This window comes from Saccopteryx bilineata, chromosome 3, assembly GCF_036850765.1.
Source record: "Saccopteryx bilineata isolate mSacBil1 chromosome 3, mSacBil1_pri_phased_curated, whole genome shotgun sequence".
Classification (NCBI taxonomy): domain Eukaryota; kingdom Metazoa; phylum Chordata; class Mammalia; order Chiroptera; family Emballonuridae; genus Saccopteryx; species Saccopteryx bilineata.
Window position 1 is genome coordinate 303,178,161 of NC_089492.1, and position 15,247 is coordinate 303,193,407.

The 15,247-nt window shown below is 42.0% G+C and overlaps 1 long non-coding RNA gene and 1 pseudogene across 1 annotated transcript; one reads left to right on the forward strand and one right to left on the reverse strand.

The window, feature by feature from the left end:
- The first annotated feature begins 2,188 nt into the window (after positions 1 to 2,188).
- On the forward strand, positions 2,189 to 9,785 carry LOC136332020 (uncharacterized). Its single transcript, XR_010730577.1, has 3 exons — positions 2,189 to 2,259; positions 7,198 to 7,282; positions 8,050 to 9,785. It is a non-coding gene; the product is annotated as an uncharacterized lncRNA (long non-coding RNA).
- A 136-nt stretch (positions 9,786 to 9,921) lies between these two features.
- Positions 9,922 to 10,752, reverse strand: LOC136330150 (urotensin-2 receptor-like; annotated as a pseudogene).
- Between the last annotated feature and the right edge of the window lie 4,495 nt (positions 10,753 to 15,247).

The window sequence follows — 15,247 nt, forward strand, 5'->3', positions numbered from 1 at the left end:
TTGCAACCAAAGCCATTCTATCGCTAGAGGCAGAGGCCATGGAAACATCCTCAGCACCTGAGCCAGCTTTGCTCCAATGGATCCTTGGCTATGGGAGGGAGATAGAGAGAAAGCAGAGGGAAAAGAGTGGAGAAGCAGATGGATGCTTCTCCTGTATGCCCTGGCTAGGAATCAAACTCAGGACTTCTACACATTAGGCCAATGCACTACTGCTGAGCCAACCGGCTAGGGGTAATTTATTTATTTTTTTCTATTTTTCTGAAGTGAGGAGCATGGAGGCAGAGAGACTCCCCTCGTGTCCAACTGGGATCCATCTGATATGCCCATGAAGGTCGATGTTCTGCCCATGTGGGGCATTGGTTTGTTGTGACCAGAGCCATTCTACTGCCTGAGTGGGAGGACATGGAGCCACTGAAGGCTCTTGGGACAACTTTGCTCCAATAGAGCCTTGACTGCATGAGGAAAAGAGACAGAAAGAAGAGGGGTTAGAATGAAGGTGAAAGGCTATTCTCCTGTGTGATTGGGGAAGAATTGAAGATTTATTTATTTATTTATTTTTGGTGTCAGACATAGAGACAGAGGAGGAGACAGATAGGGACAGACAGACAGGAAGGTAGATAAGAAGCATCATTCTTCATTGCACACTTTAGGTGTACATTGATTGCTTTCTCATATGTGCCTTGATCAGAGGTTGCAGCAGATCAAGTGACCCTTACTCAAGCCAGTGACCTTGGCTCCAAGCTAGCAACCTTTCATGGCTGAGGCCAGCCAGGTTCACATTGATTCCATGCAGACAGTAGTGGAATGCTGAGCCGTAAAGCGTTGGGGTATTATCTTTTCTTACATTCTTGCAGTGAGAGGCGAGTACACAGGCTAGGGGAAACAGGTTCTAACAACAGCAGGCAAGCAAACAGTAAAGCATCCCCTCTCAGTGACAGGCATGCAATCTGGATTCTCCCAAACACTGCCCTGAGTCCAATTACCTGTAGTCTTACATATACATACGTTATGCACATGTGGCTCTGCCATGTGCTCACATACTAATCATGCAAATAGCAAGCGAGCAAACCTAACACAGCTGTTTTCCAAACGGTCTAGAATAGAAGTATGTATATGCAAGAGCCTAGGCCAGGCTGCCTTGGCTCTCTAGAAAATTTATGGATTAGAAATGACCCTGCACTGGAACAGTAGCAAAAAGGGGACCTCGTACTGAGGTTTAGGCAATTAACTGGGAATAAAATGCAGCTGCCCATTGCTCTTCTGGATGCAAGTCTTTGGGAACACTTAGAGTTTAGGAAATGCAAGCCTGTTGGGGAAAAGGGGTGTGCTAGCAGGAGAAAGAGAGTGCTCTCAGCCTTCTGTTTTGAGGGTTTGTAAAGACTGAGTTAGGAGAAGATCTCAATAGAATATTCATCAACTTTTCTAGGTGAGTTCTTTATGGGTTTTGTTCTCTACTGATTAGTCAGTGCCAGGGTGTTATTAGTCAGTGCAGCTGGTCCTGGCATAGCCCCGTTGGTTTTGCTGCTTTATTTGGGATGGAGCTCAAATACAGCTAATGTTATATTTAGAGAGGTGACCTTTTGTATTTGGTGTAAATTGCTCAACCAGTTCAGTTATCTGTCTCAGTTTCCCCATTCTACTTCTAAAGGAATGTTCCTAGCTTCTTTGTAACCTGCCTCATCAGTATGCTCTAAACAGGTTTATTACAAAGGTATTTGAAGGTAATTGATGTCAAGTGTGGAATGGGACAGTAAGTATATATTTTTTAATTTTAAATTCATTTTAGAGAGCGCGGAAGGGAAACAGAATTCACCGGCGGTTTCTTGTTTATGTCCCATGCAGGGAAGGAACCCACAACCTTGGCATATCAGATGACGCCCTAACAACCTGAAGAACCAGGGCCCTCATTCTAATGCTTAATTAGTGCACACACAACTATGAAAGACATAGGGGTATTCCTGACCTTAGAAAACAACCATTGCTGTACTGTGAAGGTCAGGTTAAAGAACCTCTCCCACCACCTTCTTGATTTAGTTACACCTTTTCAGTGTTATTGCGCATGCCTGGCCTCAACAGATTTCACCCTCTGTCTCTCCCTCCCTGGGACACCCCGCCCATACTCGACTTTTTTCCAGCTTTTGGGATGTCCCGGCGCGCTTGCCCAGTCTAACCAGGCCACGCCTCGAGGACGTTCCTTATTTCTTCTGAGCGCCATTTTCTGCAGACCGGGAACTGGACGCGAAGGTCATAGTACGAAATGTGAGTTCCCGTTTTTCTACGTTAAACCTTCATTTCATAACTCCTTTTCTTCACAGTCTGGATGTCGTCGTGGAACTTATAGTTCCCTCAGGCGGCCCTGCCGTCCGTGCAAATTCAGCCGACCCCGCGAGAGTCCGGCGCTTTCCTTGGGGGTGGGGGTTAAAATGGCTCCTAGGCTGCTCCCTGCGCTCGGCTCTTCTCTTCGTTAAGTAACTGCATCTTCGTAGTTTTTACTTTTAAAACCGAAAGTGAGCTCTCCGTTCGTCAGTAGCCAATAGTGTTCTGAAGGAGTTTGTGTTCTGTCCTCCCACGGGTACAAACTTTCACTCGTAAAGTTCTGGCCGCGGGATGTACCGCAGATCCGCGTGCGGAGTGTTGTCCCCAGGCGTACGTAGAACTGATTGTGAGCTGCGGGATGTGTTAATTAACTTGATTGTGCTACTATTTCCATCTTTGTGTATTTCTAAGGATCACATGGATTCCTTCAGTGTACATAATTTTTATTTCTCAATAATGGCTCAGTAAATCCCCAAAGGATAACTAAGGCGGTCGGTGTGCTTCGCTTGCCGCCTCCGGGTGGTTAAATTCTGCTTCACATCGGATTGCTCGCGCATTCTGCAGATACATTTTTTGTGCCTCCCTGTTTTCCACCCGCCCCGCTTTGAGAAGGTCTCACTGTGATATTTGTGGTAAGTGAAGCAGCAGCCTGCAAGAATGAACACTTCAGTGACAATTATAAGGGAGGTTAGGACAGAGGTGGCTGGTCCTCCTGAACCTGTCCCAACACCCGAAGTTATTTTGAGGGTTACCAAGAGAGGGGTGAGCTGCACTGCCCTTTTGTGCCGGACTTGCTGAATTTCTAGAATGGGGAGAGACTGGTTGTTGAAGGCTACGTCACCTTTGGGAGAGAGGTATGTTAAAGCACAGGCTCCCGCCCAGGTAGTAGGAAGGCCAAGGTAGCGTCCTCCCCGCAGAGGAACAACATTCCCTGTTGTGTCAGGCAGGGAGAGAGATGAATTGAGAAGAGGTGAGAAAGAGGGTAGGGAGGTGTGCTCCTTTCTTGGGGTTCTGCTGTGCAGACTGATAATGTAGACGGTATTCCTGCTCCAATAAGGGGAGAGAGATGGGTAGTTGCTTGTTGGGTGCAGTGAAAATGAGGGCAAACACTGGAGGAGGAGGTGATTTAAGAGAAAAGGGAAAGGGAGAAATATGAGAATTAAAAGAATTGGCTTGTAAGGTAGGAAAGAAGGGAAACCACACTGATTGGAGTAAGCAGCTGTTTGTCTCAGGAGGGACCTGGTAGTCTACTTATTGAGACAAAATTGTGGTTGGAATCCATAGAGTGACAGTGATGTTGCATGTTGTTTTGGCAGAGGCCACCTGGAGTGTTCCTGATGTTTTGGTGAAGCATAAGTGAGCTTGAGTTACCCTGAGCTCTCCATACTGAGCACTTTAAGGATTTTCAGTATACTTTTAGCATACATTTAATTATTATTAATCATTTTTAAGGATTTTATTTATTTATATTTAGAGAGAGAGACAACGCAGGGTAGAGCACGCAGCATCAACTCTCATATATGCCTTAAACAGGCAAGCCCACGGTTTCGAACCAGATACCTCAGTTTTCTAGGTCGATGCTTTATTTTGGGTGCCACTAGAGGTCAGGCATCATTCTTACTAATCATTACATTTTATTTAGATGTGCCTAACTAACTCTTTATCAACTAATCATACATCATTCACTCTTTATGTAGTCTCCTTTAGCTCAATGTGAATCTGCAGTGATTTCTTTTTTTTTTTCTTTTCTTTTGTGTGTGTGTGTGTGTGTGTGTGTAAATGAATGTCCGGTAACTGTATTCTATAATGCTTACACAATTAATAGTTTTGCAGTTGTAAGCAACAGAAGATCTTTCACATATGCTTCACAAAGGAAGATGTATTTTGGCCTGACCAGGTTGTGCTGCAGTGGATGGATCATTGATCTGGGGCTGAGGACTCAGGTTTGAAACACTGAGATTGCTAGCTTGAGTGTGGGGTCATAGACATGACCCCAATGTCTGTCGTTTGAACCCAAAGTCGCTGGCTTGAGCAAGGGGTCACTGGCTAAGCTAGAACCCCCTGGTCCAGACATATATGAGAATGCTATCAATGAACAAATAAAGTGCTTTAGCTATGAGTTTATTCGTCTCATCTCTCTTCCTTCCTGTCTTTTTGTCTATTTTTCTGACTCTCTATTTTAAAAAAAGTGTCTTTGTTTTAACATTCTTTAGAAATCTTAGAAGAGACAAGTTTGTATTTTTCCCATACATGCCGTGGTTGGAGTGCATGGCAGGTGTTCCTGCTGATAACTGAACTTGTATTGTTTGCAGTCCAGATTGTTAGGACACAACTGCCATGGACATTCTTGGACTTGTCTTCTGTTTTAGCAGTGCACTTTTTATGTGTGTGTGGGGGGGCGTTGCATGGGAAAAATACATAGTTTAGACATTTACCTCAGCATGAAAGTGCTGTATCTTACTGTGCTTATAAGTTCAGTCTAAATAGATACCAAAACTTTTTCCATAGTACTTTTACCCTGCACATTTTCTGTAGGTATGTGTCATTAGTTTATAGTGTGGTTTATGTGCCCTGTTTATAATCTTTGCAAAACTTACCACATTGAGAATTTTTCTCATATATTTTTTATTAATTTATATTTTTTTGTTTACTGATTTTGGACAGAGAACACAGGAGGGAGAGAGATAGAAACATCATTCTGTTCCTGTGTGCTCAAGCCTAGACAGTGACATTCTGCTCAAGACAGTGATCTTGGGCTCAAGTCAGGGAACATGGGCTTTAAGTCAACATTTAAGTTCAAGCCAGCAATCATAGTATCATTTTGATAATCTTATGAACAGGCTGCTCCCCCCACTAAACCTGGGAAGGGCACGCTCAAACCTGTGACCTGAGAATTTTGAACCTGGGTCCTCAGCATCCCAGGTTGAAGCTCTACCCTCTGTGCCCCACTCTATTCAGGCATCTGAGTGATTTATCATTTTTTTCTTCATTATTTTTTCTACATTATTTATCTTTATTTCTTTGGGATTTGTAGAGGCCTATAAAATACCGCCTCATTTAATATGTAAAGTATTGAAATATATTAAGTGTAATTTCTCCTTCACATTATAGAGTCTTCCACTCAGATGAATGCATAGATGAGAATGAAAAATTGCACACTACAGACTGGGGCAAAACAAGGTTTGCAGTTGTTAATATGTGTAAAAAATCTTGAATGACTCTTTGTGATTGCTGAGACCAGCTTGGCAAAGGGTGTGCTCTAAAGGAAGGTGCTGCAGGACTTTAGAAGAACACAAGACACAGCATGGAGAAAAGATGGGTACAGGGGACTCCCAGCCTCTAGGACTGAGGCACTGATCTCTGCAGCCTCATTGTATTTATTCATTTCTTTACTAATTAAGGAAATTACAGGAACCTGGGATAAAGTAGCAGAGCACAGATTCTGGCACATTGGATGATTAACTAATAGTTTCCGGTATGCAGTAAATGGTATAAGGATCAGTGCTTCCTTTAAACAATCTTTGAAAATTATCAACTTTTAGGAATTCTATGTTCTGGATACTAGTCTTTTATCAATAAAAAATGTTGAATAAATGTGTTGACATTCTATTTATTTCTTTATTTATTTCCACATGCCAGTGGTCCTCTAAATATCCTGCCATCATTTTTTGGAAAGCATACCTTTCTAAATTGAAGTCTTTTACCTTTCTCAGACAATTGTGTTTATATGATTTGTGCAGGGTTTTTTCTGGGATCTTTATTGTGTTCTATTTATCTGCACGTTTATGCTTTCACAACTACTATCAATTATGATACTACATATAAGTGTTGAAATCTTTTGATGTGGGCCTTGTACACTGGTTGTTTTTTGTCAAAATTGTTCTTGCTATTTTCAGTGTAAAACCCTGCCAAATACTACCTTTACCAGGAGATCAGCTGTAAGACAATTTGATATTTTCTACCCCTAGTTAATTGTGTGATAGAGACTTCAATTCTGAGGTGTCTGTACCAAAATGCATGACCACTCTTTAATGAGGTACATTTAGTACAACCCTAAAGATGAATTAATATACAAAATACCTCATCAGTACTCCTGAAATTAATTGAGAACATAATTGAGAAAAATGTGACAGAGAAACGGTTACGAAATAGAGAAAAATCACAGAAAAATGGTATCTGAATATAATATTGTGGGTTAAATTGTGCAACAGAAAATGGATGGTAGTGTAAAAACTTGTGAAATCAGAGTAGAACCTGTGATTTGGTGTTGCATATTATACCAATGTTCATTTCTCAATTTGACAAATGTACCGTGGTGATTTAAAAGGTTCATGTGATGGGAAGTTAAATGAAGGTACAATATATGTGAACTTTTTGTAGTAGTCCTTAATAACTTCCATATTAATAACAAACTTACCCAAAACAAGTTTATTATGAATAGGTTTAACCTATGCAAATTATATCTCAATAAAAATGAAAAAGTAACCAGTTATGATCTAATTTTATTTTACCTTCTCATAAACATTTTCATATTATAAGATGTTTATGGATAGCTATATGTAAGTAATAATAAATGGGCAATAAAAATGGGTATAATAAATTAACTAGAGGCACATAAACGCATGTGTTAACACAGGGTTCGAGAACCTCTTTGGCTGAGAGAGCCATGAACACCACATATTTTAAAATGTAATTCCATGAGAGCCACACAGCGACCCATGTACATTATGCATTCATTATCCAATAAAAATTTGGTGTTGTTCCAGAGGACAGCTGTGATTGGCTCTAGCCACCCGGAACCATGAACATGAGGGGTAGAAAATGAATGGATTGTAATACATGAGAATGTTTTATATTTTTAATATTATTTTTTTATTAAAGATTTGTCTGCGAGCCAGGTGCAGCCAACAGAAGAGCCACATCTTGCTTGCGAGCCATAGGTTCCCGACCCCTGCGTTAACAGAAGGTATGCATTAAAGCAAGGGTCCCCAAACTACGGCCCGCAGGCCGTATGCGGCCCGGTCCCCCCCCCCCCCCCCCCCCCCCCCCGTCGCACTTACGGGGATTCAGCTGGTTCCCTGATTCATTTCAATTGTAAATGCTCTGGCGCTTACAATTGAAATAATGCGCCCGCCGCTATACAGGAACTCTCTTTCCTGTATTGCGCTCGGTGCTCACTGTCCTACCTAGATTATCACGTCGCTACGTTGTAGCGCGCGACGTGCGTATCTAGGCCTGACAGACTGAAGACTGAGGCGCCGGCTCCACAGCGCAGCAGAGGCTGCCGCGCTAGGTAAGTATATTTTTTATTTATTTTTTTAATTGGATTTTAAAAATGGACCTACATTGTGGGCAGAGACATGAACCTACATGGGAGGCAGAGACCTGGATCTACATGGGGGGCAGAGACCTGGACCTACTTGGGAGGCAGAGACCTGGACCTACATGGGAGGCAGAGAACTGGACCTACATGAGGGGCAGAGACCTAGATCTACATGGGGGCGCAGAGACCTGGACCTATATGGGGACAGAGGGCATGGACCTACATAGGGGGCAGAGGGCATGGACCTACATGGGAGGCAGAGACCTGGACCTACGTGGGGGGCAGAGGGCATGGACCTACATTGTGGGCAGAAACCTGGACCTACATGGGAGGCAGAGGCCTGGACCTACATGAAGGACAGAGAGCATATATATATTGGTATTTAACTATTATCAATTTGGAATCCCTAGGAAACAATGATGTCAAGAAAGAGAAAAATTGACTCAGAGTGTAGGATATTCAAAGAACAGTGGACTTATGATTACTTTTTCATGCAATACAAGGAAAGAGCTGTGTGTTTGATATGTCAGAATATAGTGTCTGTGTTCAAAGAGTATAATTTGCATCAACACTATCAAACTCAACATAAAAATAAATATGATTGTTTGGAGATGTGAGAAAAGATAAAATATTAAAACTGAAAAATTCATTGTCAACTCAGCAAAATACTTTTGTGAAGCAGAAGCAGCTAAATATTTCATCACTGCGAGCAAGTTTTCAAGTTGCCAAGCGTGCACTGGCAGACCATTCGTGGGGGAGAATTTGTTAAAGAGTGCCTTCTTTCTGTTGCCAAAGAGATGTGTCCAGAAAAGGCAGACTTATTTAGTACAGTTAGTCTTTCAGGATCTACAATAACACGAAAGATTGAAGAAATGGACAATTTGCATCAGCATTTGCATAACTCTGCGAGAAAACTTTCTTCTTTTTCCTTGGCACTCGACGAGAGCAATGATGTTCGTGATTCTGCACAACTTCTAATTTTTATTCGTGGGATGAATGACCATTTTGAAGTCACAGAAGAGCTTGCTGCACTGCAAAGCATCAAAGGAACAACTACGGGAGAGGATATCTATGAAAAGGTTTCCCAAACTGTGAAGGATTTGGAGCTGGACTGGGCTAAACTATCCAGTGTGACAACTGATGGTGCGCCTAGTATGGTGGGGCCTAAGAAAGGAGTAATTGCTCGCATTAACCTAGAGATGGACAAACTTAACCATTCTCATCCAATAGCCATACACTGCCTCATCCACCAACAAGCGTTATGTAGTAAATCACTGAAGTGGGACTCTGTTATGAAAATTGTGGTACGTTGTGTTAACTTCATTAGAACTAATGCACTAAACCACAGGCAATTTCAGGAATTTCTGTCTGAGCTAAATGTGGCCTATGAAGATGTTCTGTACTACACTGAAGTCCATTGGCTGAGTCGAGGGAGAGTTTTGAGACATTTCTATGACTTACTTCCACAGATTACAGCTTTTATGCTTTCAAAAAACAAGTACCAGAGCTCAATGATGCAGAATGGAAATGGCACCTCGCCTTTCTGACAGATGTAACAGAGCTACTCAACAGTTTCAATGTGCAACTTCAAGGAAAAGGGAAGCTCATCTGTGATATGCAATCACATGTAAAAGCATTTGAAGTAAAATTAGTCCTCCTTATTAAACAAGTGAAGGAGGAAAATTTCTGCCATCTCCCCTTAACTCAAAATCTGTTAGCGAAAAACCCTTGATTGCATTCCCAAAAGAAGTATGTGTGGATTCACTGGACAAGTTGAAAAGGAGTTCCAATTTAGATTTAAAGAGCTTCATCTCCATGAACAGGACATTCAGCTTTTCCCAAATGGAACTGGTGGAACTGCAGAATTGTGACTCTCTGAAAGACGCATTCAAGTCAAACAACTTGCCTAATTTCTATGCCTCTCTCTCATCAGAGACATATCCTAATATCCAGAACCATGCTCTTAAAATGTCAACAATTTTTGGCAGCACTTATGTCTGCGAACAGACATTTTCTAGGATGAAAAATTTAAAATGTCGAACCCGATCTAGACTAACTGATGAACACTTGCATCATTTGTTGCGGCTAGCAGTGACAAATATGGAACCGGACATTGTCTATCTGATTAGCCAAAAGCAAGCCCATAGTTCCCATTGAAATGTTGGTAAGTTTGTTGATTAAAATTTACTTGTTCTTTATTTTAAATATTATATTTCTTCCTGTTTTATTTTTTTACTTTAAAATAAGATGTGTGCGGTGTAAATAGAGATTTTCATAGTTTTTTAGTCCGGCCCTCCAGCGGTCGGAGGGCCAAAGAACTGGCCCCCTGTGTAAAAAGTTTGGGGACCCCTGATGTAGAGAAAGGGGTTGATGGAGCTGTTGCCGTAGGTGAGGCAAGTGGTCAGGTAGTTGGCAATACATGAGCTGTGGGGTGTGAGCGGCTGAGCACCAAGGTCCTGGACCAGCAGCTGCCATATGCAGAAGGACATGAATCATGCCCAGAAGAGCAGCGCAATGCCCAGAATGAGGTACAGCACTCTGGGGTTGGGCAGCCAGTGCATCTGTGGAAAGGAGGCTTGCTGTGACAGCCAGTTGGCCCAGGCCAGGTGCATGTAGAGCAGCCCTGTGACCACACCAGGCCCCAAAATGCTGGTCTCAAAGAGCAGTGTTAGATAGACATGGTGGGTGCTCTGGCACCAAGCTGGCAGGCAGAGGCTCTCATGTTCCCTGTGTACCAGCCACATAGCCAGAATCATGGGCAGAGCCAGCAGCAGTGCCAGCAGCCACGTGCCAAGCATCAGGACCTTGTCGTAGCCCTCTGAGAACTGTGTGGTGTCCAGCAGCCTCAGCACTGCAGCATAGTGCTCACTGCTCATGACGGTCAGGGTGAAGATGCTGGCATGCATGGTCAGGAAGTCCAGGCTAAAGAGGACATGGCAGCCCACGTCTCCAAAGTGCCACTCCTTGGTGATGTAGGTGGTCACAATGAAAGAGATGCTGAGCAGGTCACCAGCACAAGGTTGATAACAGACGTATATGGAGACCAAGGTGCGCAGGAGGCGGCACGTGACTACCAGTGTTTACACGTTGCCCACCACACTCACCACGCCCATGACCAAGAGGAAAAAAAGCACATAGAGGTCATGGACTGATGTGCACAAATATCTGATCGTTTTTGGAAAAAGGGCCAATTAGGGGAAATCCTTCTGCTTTTATAATACATTTGAAGCTACATAAGTGAGTTACTGAGTTGAAAATCAAAATAATTTGGAATTGAGCGGATAATTCATAGACATTTGTGGTAGAGGTGTTTCATTACATCAACCATTTGCAAAATATACCCACTGTCTGAGAATTCGAGATTCCTTGCATAGTTTTTACCACTTCTAGTTCTCGAAGGCTGCAATTTTCACCCTGCACATTGTATCCTCTGACACACTGAAGTTGCTGTTTTGTGCAGGTAATAAGGTTCCAGCTGCATTCTTTTGAGTGAAAATATCCATTTCCCTTCCCTCCCCACACACCCATTTGTTATAGAGACTGGCCTCTCTCTATGAAGTTTTTCTTGTCAAAAATCATGTGGTATGACAGAGCTTTATTATGTGCATTTCCATCTAAAAAATCGAAAATGTCCACTTCTGCTTTTTTGAGTGTTTTCCCTTCCCTGGGTTCCTTTAGCTTGATTTTGCACTAATTCTACCCCGAGTTTTGTTTTTTGTTTCCGTTTGTGCTGAAATTCCCTTTGGAATTTTGGTATAGATTTCATCCTGTCTGTAGAATGCTTGAGTAACATGCACATTTCAAAATAGTAACTCATTTACAAACCATTATTAAGGGGTGCCTGTTTTTTCTTTATTTTTACATAGAAAGGGACTAATAGAGACAGGGAGGGAGAGAAATGGGGAGCATCAATTATTTGTTGTGGCACCTTAGTTGTTAATTGGTTGCCTTCTCATGTGTGCCTTGGCGGGGGTACAGGGGCCAACAGCAGAGTGAGTGACCCCTTCTTCAAGCCACTGACCTTTGGCTTCAAGCCATTGGTCATGGGGTCATGTATATAATCCCATGATCAAGCCTGCAACCCTGCACTCAAGGTGGCAACCTCTGGGTTTTGATCCTGCATCCTCAGCATCTCAGTCCGATGCTCTATCCCCTGTGGCACCATCTGATCAGGCTTAAGGGATGGCTTTCTGTTAATTTAAATCTTAGATTTATTTTTGCAATGGTTTGTTTCCAGTGGATATGTCATTCATCTTGTTGACTGTTTTTAATTCCTGTGTATTTTATTTTTTTCAAAGCTAAATAGGACCATTTTCCTTAGTATTTTAGATTGCTCATTGCAACATTTGTATACTATTGATAGTTATATACAGCCCGTCTTGGCTGTTAGTTTTGGTCTTGTGCACTGTATTGTCTCACAGAATGTAGCTGGTCCATTAGTCCGTGTATCTGTATTTGTGAATTTTAAGAGTTTCACCTCTTTGAGTCTGTTTCACTCTATTTTTTTTCTCCATTTCCCTCCTCTGCTGACCTCTGATTAAGTAGCCGCACTGGTCAGCCCTCTTTCTCCAGTGTAATTGAGAGTCTTCTAATAACCACAATGGAAATACAATGGATATATTTTTTTGTCCCACAGATGGTGAGATACATGAGAGTAAAACTGATAATAAATGATATTACCCAAAAATATTTCTAGGGACAGTCCCTCTGATATCACTTTATTAGTTTATTTTTATGTATGTGCTTAAATGCATGCCTATGCAGTTGCAAAATTTTTATAAAAACATTACCATTTTATAAGTTTTATATTTTTTGTAGTTGAAATGGTATTTTTAGTATATTTTACAGTTGTGGGTTTTTTTACATTATCATAATAATTTTTGGAGTGAATGTAAGAACTTCACCACGTGGTGGCACAGGGGATTGACTGTCAGCTTTGAACACAGAGGACCATGGTTTGAATCCCCAAGGGTGCTGGATTGAGCACAGGCTCACAGGTTTGAGCCCAAGGATGCTGGCTTGAGTAAGGGGCACTTAGTCAGCTAGAGGCCCCTCCAATCAAGGTACATTTGTACATATGAGAAAAGAATCAATGAATGACAAAGGTGCTGCATCGAAGAATTGATACTTCTCATCTATGTTCCTTTTTTTTTTTTTTCTGAAGCTGGAAACAGGGAGAGATAGTCAGACAGACTCCCGCATGCACCCGACTACGATCCACCCGGCACGCCCACCAGGGGATGAAGCTCTGCCCCTCCAGGGTGTCGCCTCCTTGCGACCAGAGCCACTCCAGCGCCTGGGGCAGAGGCCAAGGAGCCATCCCCAGCGCCTGGGCCATCCTTGCTCCAATGGAGCCTTGGCTGCGGGAGGAGAAGAGAGAGACAGAGAGGAAGGAGAGGGGGAGGGGTGGAGAAGCAGATGGGCGCTTCTCCTGTGTGCCCTGGCCGGGAATCGAACTTGGGACTTCTGCATGCCAGGCCGATGCTCTACCACTGAGCAAACTGGCCAGGGCCCTATGTTCCTTCTTATCTGCATGTCCCTGTCTGTGTCTCTCTCAAAAGGAAAAAAGAAAAATCAATTGAATGGGAGTATAGTAATGTGTGTGTGAGCACAATGTGATGACCATTTATGCAGTAAAATATACATAGACCTGACCTTGTGTCAACTTGATTCAGAGAACAGGTTGTTATTGTGTTTTGTAGGCTGTTTCCTAACTATTTCAATTCTTAAAAAAAAAATTACCCTGCCCTGTGGTGGTGCTATGCATAAAGCATTGAGCTGGATGCTGAGGTATCTGGTTTGAAACCCGGGGTTGCCCAGTGAAGGCACATCTGAGAAGCTACTGCTCCTAGTTGATGCTTCTTGCTACTGGTACTTTCCATTCTCTCTCTCAAAAAAAGTTTAAAATGAACAAAAAGAAAAATTTCCATTGATTTGAGGGACTCAACAAGAGAGAGTGAAGCATCAATTCAGTATTTCATTTAATTGTTCTATTCAGTAACGTACTCACTAATTTTATCATGTGGGTGCCCTAACCAGGGATCACACCTGCAACCTTGATGCACAGGAACCAATGAGTCACTCTTCCAGGGCATATTTTTTTTTTCTTTTTTTTGTGTGACAGAGACATAGAGAGGGACATGTAGTGAAATAACCCATTGCATGGCCTTGGATGGGAACACAGCCAACAAGAAAAGAATGTTTTGCCAAGAGAATTGTTTTGTGACTTGAAGGTGGGTCACTGAAACAGGTCTATGTGACTGAAGCAGTTGCTGGGCATTTTTCTTAGTAAAACATTCTCATAAGATTTCTGTTACTTCCAAGGTTATCCCTTGAGATAAAGAGAGGAATGTTATGGAAACCATAGAAGCAATAGCAATTAATGCCTTTTGATTTTATGTTGTTATTAAGCTACCATGCAGGTGTACTCCATGTATCTTTAAGTAAAAGTTATGCTTGATGTTATGCCAATTTCTCAGTAAACAAGCTTTTTGAAGTCTTGTGAATAAAAATAGGACACAGCGCAAACTCGGGGCCATTTGCCTGAGCAACCAGTGGCCCTTTGCTAGTCCTTGATGATTTCATCTGCTGATCTTCCTCTCTGTGCCCCCGACTCACAACAACATTTGACGCCCAACGTGGGGCTTTAAGAAGAAATTAGAAACAGGAGGAAACGTTAAGTTGGACATGCTGTGTATGCAAAACTTTTGGGTAACTAGCAACGTCATGGGAAATTCCCATTCATTATTGGACAATTATGTACAAGTTTTAAAATCCTTTTTAAAAGGGTCTGAGATTCAGAAAGAAGACAAGGTTTTGCTATGTCTTTTAAATGTTATTCAGAAACATTGTTATTGGTATATTCCTCAGCATCGTAATCTATTGAATTTGAATGTTTGGCAACAAGTAGGAAAATCTTGACTCCATGCTCATCAGCACAAAGATCCACTTGATGCTGAAATGTGGGCTGCTTATAATCTTATTGCTACAGCCCTTGGCCCTTCGCAATCAGATGGAGATTCTGTTAAAGACTTGAGTGAGGTTATTTTTAATGAGCCTGAAGAATTTGATTCAGCACAGAATGAACAGAATGATGATTTGGACAATACTGTCTCTGCTTCTGAAGTTACTGATAATGTTAATGAAATTCAGCCATCCACAGGCTTTCATCCCTCTTTCTTAAAAAATGAGGGAGCCCCTATGGATGATGTTGCCTGTCTAAAACATTTATTAAATAAATTACAACTTACACTGGAACAACATGAGATTGGAAATCAGTATACTACTTATCCTGTTCAAAAACAAGATATATGTGAGCCTATGGCTCCTCCTGTTCAAGGTCAAGAATTAATTGGTACTGGCAGGGGAAGGATTTTTAAATTCCCTGAAATCTCTGAAATGCAGCAGGTACTTGTGCATCATGATGATCTGGAATCTAATTCTAGTAATTTTTCTGCATCTATTTTTCCAATTATTCAACAGCCTTTTCCTCTTAATGTTCCAGATCCTGGGGGAGGACATAATATCCAATTTGACCAAATTGAATTTACTTTCTTAAAGCTATTCAAAGAATCTGTTGCTATGTATGGACCTCAGTCCCCTTATGTT